Source organism: Danio rerio, chromosome 14, assembly GCF_049306965.1.
Source record: "Danio rerio strain Tuebingen ecotype United States chromosome 14, GRCz12tu, whole genome shotgun sequence".
Taxonomy (NCBI): Eukaryota; Metazoa; Chordata; class Actinopteri; order Cypriniformes; family Danionidae; genus Danio; species Danio rerio.
The window spans coordinates 44,769,031-44,784,597 of record NC_133189.1 but is presented as its reverse complement, the minus strand read 5'-3'; the positions used below and the strand labels follow the sequence as shown (position 1 = coordinate 44,784,597).

Sequence of the window (15,567 nt, the reverse complement as noted above, 5' to 3'; positions counted from 1 at the left end):
TATTAAGGCAGTCCTAAAGGCAAAAGTGGGTCCAATCCGGTACTACTAATGTGTACCTAATAAAGTGGCCGCCAAAAAATTTTGTTACTTGAAAAAAAAACTTTGCATTATTCTTTTATTCTTATCAAGTAAATCATTATCTTAGTAAAAAAAAAAATGCTAATATTAAATGATATATAATAAACATATACATATAATAAATGACTTGGGTTTTGTCAGTAGCCATGACTGCCTGTCTGTTCTTTTGAAAAAAAAAAAATTAAATAATATAGATGGAGGTGGCAACCTTGTAATTCACACACTGAATACACTTTTTTTATTAACTGCAGATAGATGGATGGATGGATGGATGGATGGATGGATGGACGGAAAGACAGATGGATGATACTGGAATGTCTACTTTAACTTTCAGGTCAACTTCCAGGTCAACTAATACAGTGCAACAGGGTTCTACATTAAATTCACATAAACTCAAAAAAAAAAAAAAAAATGCAAGGCTATACTCTAAATTACCTTAGTAGACCCTTCTTTAATCACAGGTGCAAAGTAAGCACTCACAGTTGTTTTTCCTCCGACAAGCCAAATGTTTTTCTTTGCCTCCTCTGTCTCTCCCTATAGAGGCAATCCTGTCAGAACAGAACACCAATGAGACAGCGGCAAACCAAACAGGGTGGTGACAATAAACAAAAGCAACCATCAGGTCAGAAGACAAAACCGGTGACAAACAACAACAAAAACAAAACAATGCTGTGCTTATATGCAGGGAATCCATTGAAATTCCATTCAAAGATTTGATGGCTTGGGTACAATGTAAAAAAGAAAGAGAGGAACGACAGCATGGTCCACAAGCGTGGGACTCAGCGTTACCCTCCACTGAATTACAAAGCTCAGTTCCTTCCTGTGATCAGTCAGCCTTTGGCAAAACTGGCACGGCTTTTTCCTGCGCTGGGCCCTGGGCATTCTGCCATCATACAAAACTTCCTTTGAACCAAACAGCTGTGGGCAGCAGGATTGATATAATATTTAATGTATTAATTACATACACAGAGAAAAGGGGCATAGTTAGACAGCCTGTCTTTCATGCAAGCAGATGAGCCAGGCGTGTACGTTTAATTTATGAGCTCCTACATCTCTGTCTGTTGAACTTTGCATTTCCTGATAGGCTTCTCGATAGGAAGTACTTTTTATATCCTCAAGGACAGATTGGAAATTAAACAATGATATGGACATACATTCGTGCACATTTGTAGCGTACACAACAGATTTATTCAACGCATTGTGTCCTTTCAAACAAGTCCAGGCTTCAGCTCCCTCTGTATTCTCCTGATGCATGTCCTTGATGTCACTGCACTCATTTGTTTTTCTCATGTTGCAGCCTCTGCCAGCAAACATACATCAAATTCCATGCGTACATATTACCTGTCTCGTTCCAACACAGAACATTCACTCACTCCACAGGGTCACATACTGTACACAACACATACAGAAATGATGCTTCAAATCGCTCTAATAGTCCACATCAGATGAAGAGCTGAACAATATATACAATGCGTCTCAATTGTTCTACTTTTGGGGTAGAAATGTACTTACAAAAAAAAAGGAAAGGAGACATTTTAACTTACAACACAAGAAAGAGGGAAACAAATAATAAAAATAAATTAATAACCATAATAATACTGCAGAAAGGAATGTTAGGCAAGGCTAAGGAAAAGGGCTGTGGCGTTCTCTTTGCCAAAAAGGAAGAGAAACTTTACCTGCACTAATGCACTGGGCTTGTTGCTGTCCAGTGCCTGTCAGTCTGACTGCCTGTGGGTGGGAAGTCCACATACAAAAAATGTGCAAGTATAATCTGTAGTTTAAGCCCTGGAGTTGTCAAAAGTGAGCTGGGTGATGCAAAACTTCTGCTGACAAATAAACAGGAAGATCTAGGTGGAAGCATCACGGTGAATGAGAACAAATTGTTTGTTTATCGTTTAGAAATTCACAACCAGTTAATAGAATGATTTCTGAAAGGTCATGTGACAATGGAGGCTGAAAATTCAGCTTTGAATAAAAGGAATAAATCTTTTATAAATATGTCATAGTATTCAACATAGGCTCATTGTGAAAATGTAGCCCTATATACGTTTCTGGAGATCACGATTTATGTAGCCAGAAGTATATATTGCTGCATTTAGTCTTTAAAACGAACACTACTGGGCAGTATGACGTAGTTTCATTTCATGCTTACAAGCTGACTGCTTATGTCCGTATGAATGGCTTTTCCTCTGTTACCAGTTTGTTCAGTAGCTCGTCGTGTACATCAGAGGAATTGACATGCAGAGAAGACTTGACCGCGATGACGAGGTTTGAGTCCGGCGAAGAACTTTTCCAGAAAGCAGGCAAGACAAAAACAAAAGGCAAAAAACAAACAAATAATAATAATAATAATAATAATAATAATAATAATAATAATAATAATAATAACAATAATAATAATAATAACAAGGTGAGAAAAATCTGAAAACGTGGTAAAAAAATCAGGGCTTTTCTTTTTCTGGATTGCTTTTTTTAAACGCTGTTGGTTAGATTTAGGGAAGTGGGTGGGCCCTGGTTAACTGGTGCTTTTGAAAACACTATTGGTTAAGTTTAGGGAAGAAGGAGGGTGAGTCAGCCGATCGGTCAGTCAGTCAGTCAGTCAGTCAGTCGACAGCAGCCTCTAGTGGATTTATGCAAGAGCAGCAGGTGCGAATGGCACTCGTAACAGAAATTTGATCTCTCAAAAAGCGTACACAGGTGTATTTTTAAAAAGAAAAACATACCTCCTGGGACATATTTGTCGTTCTCCAGAGATGTATATAGGGGTACATTTTCTCAATGAGCCTGGGTTGACCTTATTACAATTTTTATTTCAATTTTGATCAAACGGTGAGGAGAAAAGTCTTTATTTGAAACATTTAAAAAAATATTTAGAATATTTAGAATAAAGAGTCACTTAATGGTTGAGTCTGATTGGTTAATGTACATAGAATAAAAGCTAAAAATCATGATAAATGTCTTGAAATAGACCATCTGAGGGTTGACACGGTGACTCAGTGGTTAGTACTGTCACCTCACAGCAAGAAGGTCGCTGGATTGAACCCAGGCTGGGTCAGTTGGCGTTTCTGTGTGGAGTTTGTATGTTCTCCCGGTGTTGTCATGCATGGGTCATGTGGTATAGGCGAATTGAATAAGCAAAATTGGCTGAATAAGCTAAATTGGCTGGTTTATCAGTACTGGTTTCCAACTGGAAGGGCATCGGGTGTGTAAACCATTTGCTGTATAGCTTGGTGGTTCATTCTGCTGTGGTGACCCCTGATAAATAAAGGGACTAAGCCGAAGGCAAATGAATAAACCATCTGAACAATGTCTTGATGTGGCAACCAGTGCAATAAGTATTCCCAGTCCACTGAATTATTGTTCACTTCTCATTGTTGCCACAATATCTATAAGGTGTGTGCTACTTGACAATTCAGCAGCCTATCACCAATTACTCCTCACTTCACATTCACAACATGCTTCACTTCATATCACAAGCATCTCTACAACATTTTGGGAAGGTTCAGTCATCATATGAGAACTATGAGAAAAACATTAAAATTTAACACCACAAAGCCAAGCGCAGCACAGACACAAGCTTGACTCCACCTTGCATCATTTCTCCTATTCTACCCATGATTTCCCAACCCTTTTCTACCATTCCTATCAATAAAAGCAGCAAAAAGCCAAACAATGTTAAAGATGAAGAAAAGAGGCAATGCACAGTTCAGACCAATAACAGACTCTTCCATTATAATAATTTTGTTCTTTGAGGTGACAGAAGAAGAAAAAAAAATCCAGCAGATTTCATTTTTGCTTCACACTGTTTCTCAACACATACACACACTTACTTTCTATATAAATATATAGATATAGAGCTGCTCACTGGCAACAAGTTCTTCCAAATAACAGAAAGATGCTGTTGCTTAGCAACTGCTGTGAGGCAGGCATGGCTTGTACCTGCTCCTTAAGGCAGACTCCATCTTGTGTGGTTCTCTTACATCTAATTGGTCAGGTGGGTAAAGACTGAGCATGTGAATCACCGCCTTTCCCATTGCAGTCAAGGTCTGTAAATGACAGGTAGCGCAGACATTATTTTAGCATTCTGTCTGTAGAAATGTGCACAAATACACTGCTACTGGCGTGAATAAAAAATGACACAATAAAATATGGAAGGCATTTATCTCCCAGTAGAGAGCTTCATAAATCCAGCGCCTAAAAGTTTCTTGCGCTCAACAATACATCAAATTTGGCTGGCCATCAATCCTGATGTTTAAGAAATTAATAACTGCATAAATTATGTTGTACGCTCTACACGGGCTACAGACGACATTGTGACGTTTGATTTACTGTAATAATCTCAGCTGAGGAGAAAGTCAGGTTAACGAGACATTGACAAGAGAACACAATCATGTTGTAACAGAATGAATATATATATATATATATATATATATATATATATATATATATATATATATATATATATATATATATATATATATATATATATTATACATATACAGTTGAAGTCAGAATTATTAGCCCTCGTTTTTTTTTTCCCCCAATTTCTGTTTAACGCAGAGAAGATTTTTTCAGCACATTTCTAAACATAATAGTTTTTAATAACTCATTTCTAATAACTGATTTATTTATTTTTTTGCCATGATGACAGTAAATAATATTTGACTAGATATTTTTCAAGACACTTCTATACAGCTTAAAGTGACATTTAAAGGCTTAACTAGGTTATTTAGGGTAACTAGGCAGGTTAGGGTAATTCTGCAAGTTATTGTATAATGATGGTTTGTTCTGTAGACTATTGAGAAAAAATATAGCTTAAAGAGGCTAATAATATAGCTTAAAGAGCCAAAATAAAACAAATAAGACTTTCTCCAGAAGAAAAAAATATTATCAGACATACTGTGAAAATGTCCTTGCTCTGTTAAACATCATTAAAATCAAAGGGGGCTAATAATTCTCACTTCAACTGCATATTTCACAGATTTAAAGCTATTTTGGAATAATGTTTGCTTTCGATAATTCATTTTCTCAAAACACAGCTCAGCCTCATGCATTTTCATCAGAAGGAAGGCTTCAGATTTTCATGATCCTCACCCCCTTCCCTCTGGACATCCCAGATTGAAAACGTATCTCCAATTTTAATATGGTTTCTGGCGGAGAATGCGACTGCCCTTTAATTTCTCTGCCCTTCTTCCATCCGCTCCTGTGGTCTTCTCAAATCATTCTTAGCTGGAGAAGACAAAGATCTATCAGTGTAAAACAGTTTGTCCTTACAAAGGAGAAGACACAGGAGTCAAGACCACAACTTTGAGGTCATGTGACAGACTAATTACTCCAGTTTGTCACAATTATAATGCATTTTCACTTCAGAAATAAGAAATAATAATAAAAAAAAATTATATATATATATATATATATATATATATATATATATATATATATATATATATATATATATATATATATATATATATATATTATTTTTTAGCTGTGTTTTTTATTTGGTCGTATTTTGTGATTTATTTAAACATCAACTGTGTTTCATGCGGCTGAAATTGTGAACTTTTGGAAATAGGTTGCAAAGTGCACATTAATTACCCTATTCAGATGGTAATTGTTTCTCAGCGGGACGTAAAGGATTTTCTCCATTTGCAGGGAGTATTTTAGTGACACTATAGTTGTATCAACCCAAAATTATTATTTTTTTCTCTCATGAGCTGATTCTTTTTAAACACCAAGGTTGTGTGGTGATTTTAATTGGGATGCAAATCCGCATCTCTACGTTTTTGAGATTGATCAAAAATTAATTTTGTAAATTCCTTTTTGACCACTGAAACACAAAAATATTCACAATTTCAGCTCCATGAAACACAGTTGATGCTTCAATAAATGACCAAATACGACCAAATAGTTAGAATGTTTAACTTTTTTTTCGGAAGTAAAAATGGACACTTGTATTACCAAAGTGTTAGAAATGTAGTGCCCGTGTATTTATTTATTTTTCAAATTATTATAAGGGATGCTCCGATCAGGATTTTTGCAGCTGATATCGAGAACCAATACCTTGTCATGGAGATTGGCCAATACCAAGTACCGGTTCAAATTCTTCAAGCTTTTTCCCTCTAAGGATGATACTTAATAAAATAAAATGCACACAAAAAATGGGTAAGAAAAATGACTAACAAAGTAATTTAGAAACATTGCCAATGATGAAAAGAAAATTCAACACGTCTCAATGAAGTTTGTAGCACATATTTGATGCATAAGAAGTTAAAATGCACACCTATAAATCCATTACTTCTTTACTAAAAGGAAATAGGTCCATAAACTATTGTTAATGCAATAAGTATATTATGATAAGTTAAATATATTAAATATTCAAGTAAAAAAAAATATATATATATATATTTATATTTACAACCAAGTTTTAATAAACTTGCAATATTGTTGAAAACACTGAACTTTCAGTTCTGATATGCAAAAAGATTTCAGTTCATATTTGTCCTCTACTTGTAAACTCAAAAACAAACAATTGTGATCAGTTTATGAGATCGATCGTAGCAACCCTAATTATTATCATTGACTGCAAAAGCCGACTTTATTTTTTATGTGTTACAGCACAATGTAACCGGTTGTTGTCGTGATGATTGTGTCAGCACTGATGCCGACGCCCTGCCCACATAAATGCCCTCTCCGCTGTCGCCACTGGCTCGCATGGTTCAGGATTGGTAGAGCAACGCATCGATGAATTTGCTCTTCAGTGTTTGAACTCTCAGTAATGATTAAATCACACTGAACTGAGCTAAACTGAACTGAACTGAACTTAAACACTAAAAACTGAACTACACTGTTCCAGTTACTATGACCGTTTATGTGAAGCTGCTTTGACACAATCTACATTGTAAAAGCGCTATACAAATAAAGCTGAATTGAATTGAATTGAATAAATCTGGGTTCAAAGGGTTACAAAATCAGACACCCAAAGCAAATATATCTTCATCTGAAAGCAGACATTTAATCACTGAAGAGCTATAAAGATTTTTCAGTATCACTTTAGTATAGGGACCAATTCTCACTATTAACTATTTGCCTATTACGTGCCTATTACTAAGATAATAACTGCTTATTAGTACTTTTAAACATTATTACATGTTCTGCATGATCTTGTTCTGCATCCCTAATCCTACTCCATACATAAACCCTAAATCACCAATCATCTAAACTACCTTAATACAGTAACTAATTATAAGCAGAAAATTCAGAGCTTACAAAGCTTAAAGTCATAGCTAATGGTTTGTTAATAGCCAGAAATGTACCTTAAAATAAAGTGACTTTATTTATTTATTTATTTTTTACATTTACAGGCATTCACATGAGAAACAACTGCAATGCGTACAGGGCTTTTGTCTCCATGTAATCCACAAAATCAAGATTTTACATTTACATTTAGTCATTTGGTGGATGATTTTGTCCAATCGAGGAGACATTCAGAAAATCAACACGAAGAGGCAGTACACACAGGAAGTGCTAATTATAAAAAGGAACTGCAAGTGCTCAGAGAATTAAGTGCTGGAGTAAGAGAGTGTTTAGTTTTTTTGATTGTTTTTTGAGAGAGGAGTGAAGATTTTGTCAAGTGAAGGTGTGAAGGGAGTAAAGGTTTCTCAAGTCCACTTAACAGTGAGAAGCACACTTTTCACATTTTGTAAAAAAGGTGATGCCATCCTCATATAGCAGTCATATGTGTTTATTAGGGATGCTGCAATCGATCAACCAGAGATCGGTATCGGCCAATAATCGCATTTTATGACTCGATCGCTACTCGCCAATCTGGCCGATCTCATGAACCAATCGCTGGTGTTGTTTACAGGTTTACACGTAGAGGAAGGGACGCCTGTGAATTTGATAAAATACCCTGGAAATCATGGAGACGACTGTAAATTAGCAAAAGAACTGATCGCCAGAGGCTGAGATGTTATGTGTTTTTGACATTATTGCAAGTTCTCTAAAACCTAGCTAAAAAATTATAATAATAAAATAAAATAAAATATTTTTAACTTGAAAATTTTATAATATACCTTTGTGTAATATACTTATTGCAATAAACAAATATGTATTCATAGGCGTGCATTTTAACTTCTTATGCATCAAATATGCGTTCCAAACTTTTTAAAAATCTATTTGATCTATTATTTTCTGTAAAGCTATTTCTGACCATGACATGTCCACACTAAATGGTTATAAGAGACATGTTTAAGGAATTATATGCAACTGCTTTAATGTATTCTCTTAGGTAAAGAAAGATCTCCACTTAATCTCCTAGTGGCCACATTCGTGGACAGCACATTTTAGCTCATGTTTTACGTTTTATATTTTGTTACAGACGTACAGTGTCATCCTGCCACTGTTTTGCAGCATGTGTCCCAAACACTATTTTAACTGTCCAAAATGGGCAAAAAAAAATTGTTTATTGATAGTCAAAACATATTGAAAAAATATATGTGTATGTGTTATTAATGCATTAAAAACAGTCAGAAAAAAAACTGCTGTGTTCAAGGCAGAAATAAAGAGTTTTTTTATTCTACTACACAAAGGTGACTTTATTGGGTTTTATGGAAATTCAGACCACAAGTCCACACATATGGACATCACTTTTCTCTAAAAGTACATCATATCAAAAGATGATGCCTGGGTTTTATTCTTATTAGGTTCCAATAAGCCCAAATAGCAAAGAGGGAAATAAAAAAATGCAAGTAAAAAAACAGCTTGGGCTTTAAGTATCATATTTAGAGGGAAAATGTGCTTTATGCAATATAAAGTTTGAAGCAACAAAATTGGTATTCGGTATCAGCCGATCACCATAATAAGGTATCGGTACTCTGTATAGGCTGCAAAAATCCTGGTAGGAGCATCCCTAGTGTTCAGTCTACATGTGTAAGTACTTGACAACCAAATTAGCACTGAAATACTTCAGGACTCTATGTGTGTAGTGTTTAAATAACACTACAAAATTTACAATATTATTATTAAAATTATTTTCCTTCACTTTGTCAATTGGTGAAGTTTTTTTTTCCTTGCCATTGTCACCACCAGCTTGTTTGGATTGAGACTTGTGGAGCTGCGCTTTGGTGGATTTGCTCTTCAGTGTGTAAACTTTCAGCAGTGAAACTTAAACCACACTGAACTGAACTAAACTGAACTTCAACTCTGAAATCTGGACTTTACTGGAACTATGATAAGCTGCTTTGACATAATCTATATTGTGAAAAGCGTTTTATAAATAAACAGAAATTGAATTGAATTAAAAATAGCATTGCCAGTCACTGGCCTGGCATGCAAAATACACTATTTTAGTCATGAATGCAGTTAGAACTAGGTTGGAACTATTTTTGTGTAGTTCTGAAATATAAAATACAGCAAAAAAAAAAAAAAAAAAAAAACACTATTATGAAACAGATTTAATTTAAAGAGCTGTTTCTATTATCATATTTTATTAAAATATAACAACAACCCCTGTGACAGTAAATAATTCATTTTTGCTGATTTGTTGCACAAGAAACAAGACACATTTCTTATTCAAATGTTGCAAACATCTGTGCTGCTTTATTTGTTATACGTATTTAAAAAGAAGATTCAAAAGAAGATAACTTATCTGAACATTTGCAACATTACAAATGTCATTACTGTCACAACGGATCAAAAGTATTCATTTCTCCCTAACCCCAAACTTTTGAAAGGCACTGTTGCAAATTGTTCAACAAGCTGTGTCAGAAAATGTTCTTAATATTCAGATGTAAACAGCATAGCCATTTAAAAATCTCACTGAACTCTGAAATCTTATTCAATATTCATTAATGTGAATGCTCCCTAACTACAATCCTCTCTCTCCTTCACTGCTGGGCCCAAGCTGATCAATAATTCAGCACTATATGGGTGCACTGACAGCCAAGCAACATGTTCCAATACGCTTTTTTCCTGACCTTAAGAAATCACCTACAAAAACAGTACAACAATATACTAGAAAACCTTTTTTTTTTTTCTTAGTGCAGTGCAGTGCATGCATTATACATTTCCTCAAATATGTGGAATTAATCACACAAAAAACAAACATGTATCTATTTACCGTCTCTGTACACAAAATTAACATGCTAATGAAACATAAGACTCTCCTTTGCCCCTTTAAAAATGCTTCTTTCACACACATGTGCACATACACACACACAGACAAATGCAGCGGTGATGAAGCCCAAGGAAGACTGTTTTATTTTCAGGTGCTGCAGTGATTGTGTGGGTCATCTGTTGAGTCTGGCTCAATGTCAGCCCCTCCAGGAGAAAAGAGGAGACTCAGGCAGAGCTGAGCATGGTGGCTGATCACTGACATCCCAGGCCGCATCTCACTCTCCTCTCCACAGGCAGCCAGAGAAAAACACCCCAGCATTCGTGATAAAAGAGGCATTCAGTCGAGAACACCAAAGACCTAATCGCCAAAAACAGCCTTGAGATTGCTCCTGATTCCAGAGGGTACAAAAAAAAATTGTGAGATAGAGGATTTCTGTACCCCGCGCTAATATTTTTTATTTATTTTCCTCTTGACACATCTCGAACAAGATTAAGATCCGATTCAATTAACTTTTATCTGGGTGAGGGAAAAAAAAAATCTTGGAAAAAGGGGAAAGAAAGAGATCATGGCTGCACTTCAACAAAGAGTTTCTCATACTGGGATCACAGTCATGTTTCTGTGTTGCAACAAAGTGGATTTACATTGCAAATCAAAAACCCAGATGGGGTCGATTTTGCATTTTAATGTGCTTCCTCTGGAGAGGAACTCTGCCACTCGGAGACGTTTTGGCTACCCTGGTCTGCTGTCTAAACAACAGCCGGTTCTGACCGTCTCTACGCACATACCGATGGCAAAATGGAAAGGAAATGGAAAGAAAGCACCATACAGACAGCAGAATTGCATGTTTACACATTTCAAAAGCTTCGAGCGCAGAACAATTGGAAAAGCCAGAGGATGCTTGCGCTTTATTTTTCCTTTCTATCGCCTTTTCATCCATTCACTTGAAACGCACATCATTTGACTGAAAAACACATATGAGGAACAATCAAAGAGAGATTCTGGTGAATCAATGTTTAAGGCTCATAGCAGGCTCCCAAACAGCTAATATATAAACGCAAGCATGAACCAGTCTCGCTTTTGAATAAGGCGCACTGTATTCAAACTATTGGAAGAAATTTGTTTGTAGAGTCATTGATTTTTTCTTCTCGCTTTTTTCTTGAGCCAACCTTGAAGGAGTCCACCAACAATCCCGGAGAGGGTGGTTTTGTTCATTCTGAATGCATCGCATTTTCAGCGGGTTCAAAGGTCTGTAGTGCATTGTCTTAAAATAACAGAGGAAGAAACATGTAGATAGCGGTTTTTGCGCAGTGCTCCGCAGCCGTGCGTATTATGCATTTAGATGAAAGCATCGTGAGGAGAAGAGAAAACGGGCGGCGTTCTAAACCATCGAAGGTGAGGAAGTTCATGCGCCAGGGCTAAACAGAGGAATAGACAATAAGAGTATGCTAATAACACTCGGCAAAACCCACCAGGCATCGCTTCTTCAAGTGCTGCCTTGCATGCAAAATTGTTGATTCAAGTGTTTTTAATTAGAGTCACAGTAAGAGGCGGATTTTTTAATTTCACATCAGGCTGCAGACGTCCACTTAGACATGGCTGCGCAGGTACGGACCCTTTCAGAGGGGATATTATTCTTCTAGCAGTGCTCCTTATGAGCACCTCATCACTATTTAAGAACTGCTGAAGAGGGCATGGTGAGTCTTTATTGCCTACATCCCGCTGTCATCTACGCATTTCTGCGGGTCATCGAGGCTGCACGGGGGAGCGTGATTAAAACACACGCTGCGGGTTATAGTGGTTCGCTCGCTGCCACGTTTTAAAAGAATCCTTAAGTGTTTGTGAATGATGAAACAATACGCGGTGTCTGTCGGAAACATTGGAAGAATGACAGGTTGTCAATTAAAGTTCTCGTAATCACCCCTGTCATTGAGCTGCCAGATTCTATTACAGCCCCTGCCAGGATGGCAGAGTTTTCATGTTCTTAATTGCACTGCTCATTTGAGGGGAGAAAAATAAAATGTTTTAAGCAGAACATTCCAGCTAATGCTTTAATTGTGTTTTTTATCTTGAGCATCTTAAAAAAAAAAAAAAAAAAAAAAAGACAGAGACAGACATCTTCTCCTGGGAGAGCCTCAGCTGGCAGTATCCTCGAGACTCTGTGACAGCAATAATGAATGACAGATGTGTCCATCGGATCAAAGATGCCCTAATTTATCTGATTCAAATCTCTCAGGACATGTAATATGCAGATGTGAAGGGAAACGAGCTGACTATCTCAATATAACTTTCTCCTGAAAATTAAGTGCAAAATGAAGTGGACGTGTCGATCTGCGCTTCACAGCATGTGCACTAAATAGAATTTGCTTGCAATTCATAAACAGTGCTGTAAAGTAGCTAATTACAAATACTTAAAATACATTAACTGAGTAGTTTTTCTCAGGAATTGTAATTTAGTAAGTAGTTTAAAAAAAATGTGTACTTTTACTTTCCCTTGACGACATTTTTAGTGCTGTATCAGTATTTTTACTCCACTAATTTCCTTCAATCTGCAGTCAATACTTTATTTTTTCTTGTCTTTAGGCATTGGCTAAAGTAGAAAGTCCTGCAATTCCTGTCCAATCAAATCACACATAGAAACTAAATCGTATCATACTTTATAAATGCAGCAAACCATTTGGAAGCATTAAAGCAGGGGTCACCAATCTCGGTCCTTGAGGGCCGGTGTCCCTGCAGGGTTTAGCTCCAGCTTGCCTCAACACACCTGCCTGGATGTTTCAAGTATACCAAGTAAGACCTTGATTAGCTTCTTCAGGTGTGTTTGATTAGAGTTGGAGTTAAAATCTGCAGGACACCGGCCCACCAGGAACAAGTTTGGTGACCACTGCATCAAAGTGTCCAAAAAGATGTTCTAAATCTTTCCACACAAAGACCAAGAGACTGTTTAAACAGCATATCACTGGTGTGAAGGTGGCGGATCACTAGCGGATGTTTACTGTTCACTCTCAGAAATAAAGGAACAAGAGCGGTCACTGGGGTGGTGCCTTTTCAAAAGGGACACATTTGTACTTAAAAGGTCCATATTAGTACCTCAAAGGTATATATTACTACCGAAGAAATTTCAAAACTTAAATACTTGTACTTTTTCAATATTAATATGTACTATCGGGCTAATAATATGAAACCTTTAGGTACGAATGTGTAACTTTTTCCAAAAGGTATCACCCCAGTGACAGCTCTTGTACCTCTGTTTCTGATAATTTCTGTCTGTCTGTCTGTCTGTCTGTCTATCTATCATTATATTTTTTTATCTATTGTTCTGTCTGCAGTTCTAATATTCCTTCTATCATTCTATCTATAGTTCTACTATCGTTCTATCTATAATTTTATGAATAGTTCTAATGTTCAATTCAATGCAATACATGTTTTTTTTCACAAAATGGATCGTCAAAGCAGCTTAACATAGTCTTAGTAAAGTCTAGTAAATGTTATGTCTGTCTGTCTGTCTGTCAGTGTATAAGTTCTTGAACAATGACTAAATATACTACAGAATGTTACATTTACACAAACACATACACACACACAAATTGCATTTTTCACAGAGCAACTTTTCACAGAGCAATACTCGATGCTCACTGCATTTGAGAACTTTTAAGAGGGCTAGTTTTTACTCCTATTTTGAGTAATATTTACAACAAACACCGTTACTCTACTACATTTTTGGAAAAAGTAACAGTACTTTTACTTGAATATGATTTTTTTAGTCCTCTTTTCACCAGTTCATGAATCAAAATTTTCCTTTTACAAATGTCTCTGTACAACATTTCAAGTAGCTTCAATTTAGCTATTTATCGTAAAAAAATAAATAAAAAATGACTTCAATTATGTCAAACAGATGTTTTTATATTCATGCAAGTGAAGAAGCAATCATCAGTACTAACATAGTTATTCCAGAACAGTAACACTGAGATGATTAACAACACACGTGGTGCATAACTCACCAAATTTCCTCTCTGAACTTCTGCAAGTGTGTGGACAGCCACAGCAGTGCTTTCTGGGTCACAGCCTAGCTGATCAATGAGCGTGGATAGAAATTTGGGACTTTGGAGACTGCAAATGTAAGCAGCTCTGACCCACTTACAGAGCCATGTGGGCAGTAAAAGGGCACTGAGATAATGAGAAACTGGACAGGCAGTGGCAAGGAACAGCATGCAGATGTAGGGTGGGAGATTGCCACTTGCTGACAGGTGCTCAGTCACTAGACAGGCAAATCATGGCCTGCGGTAATCTATGAATGGCACTTAATGAGCAAACGTCACTGGCATAAAGGCCACAACCTTTGGCTGTGAAAAAACAACATCTTGAATTGGAGACCAAATTCAAATCAGCTCACTGAAAACATTTAACATGCTTTACAACAAAAAATGCCAACCATTGAAGACTTCGAGGACAACACATACACTTAATACACTTCATTGAATGACCGATGCCATCACCTATATAACTACAGGTTAAGTATGCTTATATACAATAACATTGACTGTAAAAAGTGATTAGTTACTAGTTTATTAGTTCAGAGTATATGCAGGAATCAGAGAGTAAAATTTACTATCTTTTAAGCCCATTTTTAAGACTCTTTACATACATTAAGACCTCATTGCCACCTTCATGTGGTAACAATATGAACTAAATACTGAGTGTAAGAAACTAATCCTAAACAAAAACATTACAGACCCTTTTCACAAGACTGTTACGACGTTTTTAACAGTCATCATAATGTTAAATCCTTGAAAGTTTTTAATATTTAGATTTTTTTAAAACGTATGAACATTTATATGCATTTATGAATGTATTATATCTTCATTGTGTCAATTACAAAAAAAAAAATAAAATAAATAAATACTGCATATGTGAGGTGTTTCTAATGCAGCGTCTATAGGGGTAAGAGTAAATATTTGACGTTATTCTCTTCTCTGGCTGCCGTCATCAGTATCACACAATTTTTGTCCTTTTTCTGAAAGTCTTGATAACACCATCGGGGAGTTTTTCTTTCATTATTTGAGCAAATAGGATTGTAAAAAAATATTTGTTGTAATCTCCCATTCACTGCACTCTGAGATCGTACTCACACTAGGTACAGTTGCCTCGAACCGGGCCAAAGCACGGTTGTCCCCCCTCCCGTCTCCCCCGACGGCCCGCACTCACAACACAAATGGGCCTCGGCAGGCTTACGTCATCGCTGCTGCGCTGTTCAGTGAGAAGCGCTCTCTCACTTAGCAGCACAATGGAGATTTCTCTAGTTATATCGTTTCAGTCGGTTTGATATGCAGTGACATGCAGTCAAATATTTCGCCAAACAGTCCTTAGGGATGCGG

The 15,567-nt window shown here is 36.4% G+C and overlaps 1 long non-coding RNA gene across 1 annotated transcript; it reads right to left on the bottom strand.

Moving 5' to 3' along the window:
- Window positions 1-3,943: 3,943 nt before the first annotated feature.
- Window positions 3,944-14,271, bottom strand: LOC137487536 (uncharacterized). Its single transcript, XR_011006142.2, has 3 exons — window positions 14,194-14,271; window positions 5,173-5,307; window positions 3,944-4,124 (listed from the first exon to the last, which is right to left on the bottom strand). It is a non-coding gene; the product is annotated as an uncharacterized lncRNA (long non-coding RNA).
- Window positions 14,272-15,567: the final 1,296 nt, after the last annotated feature.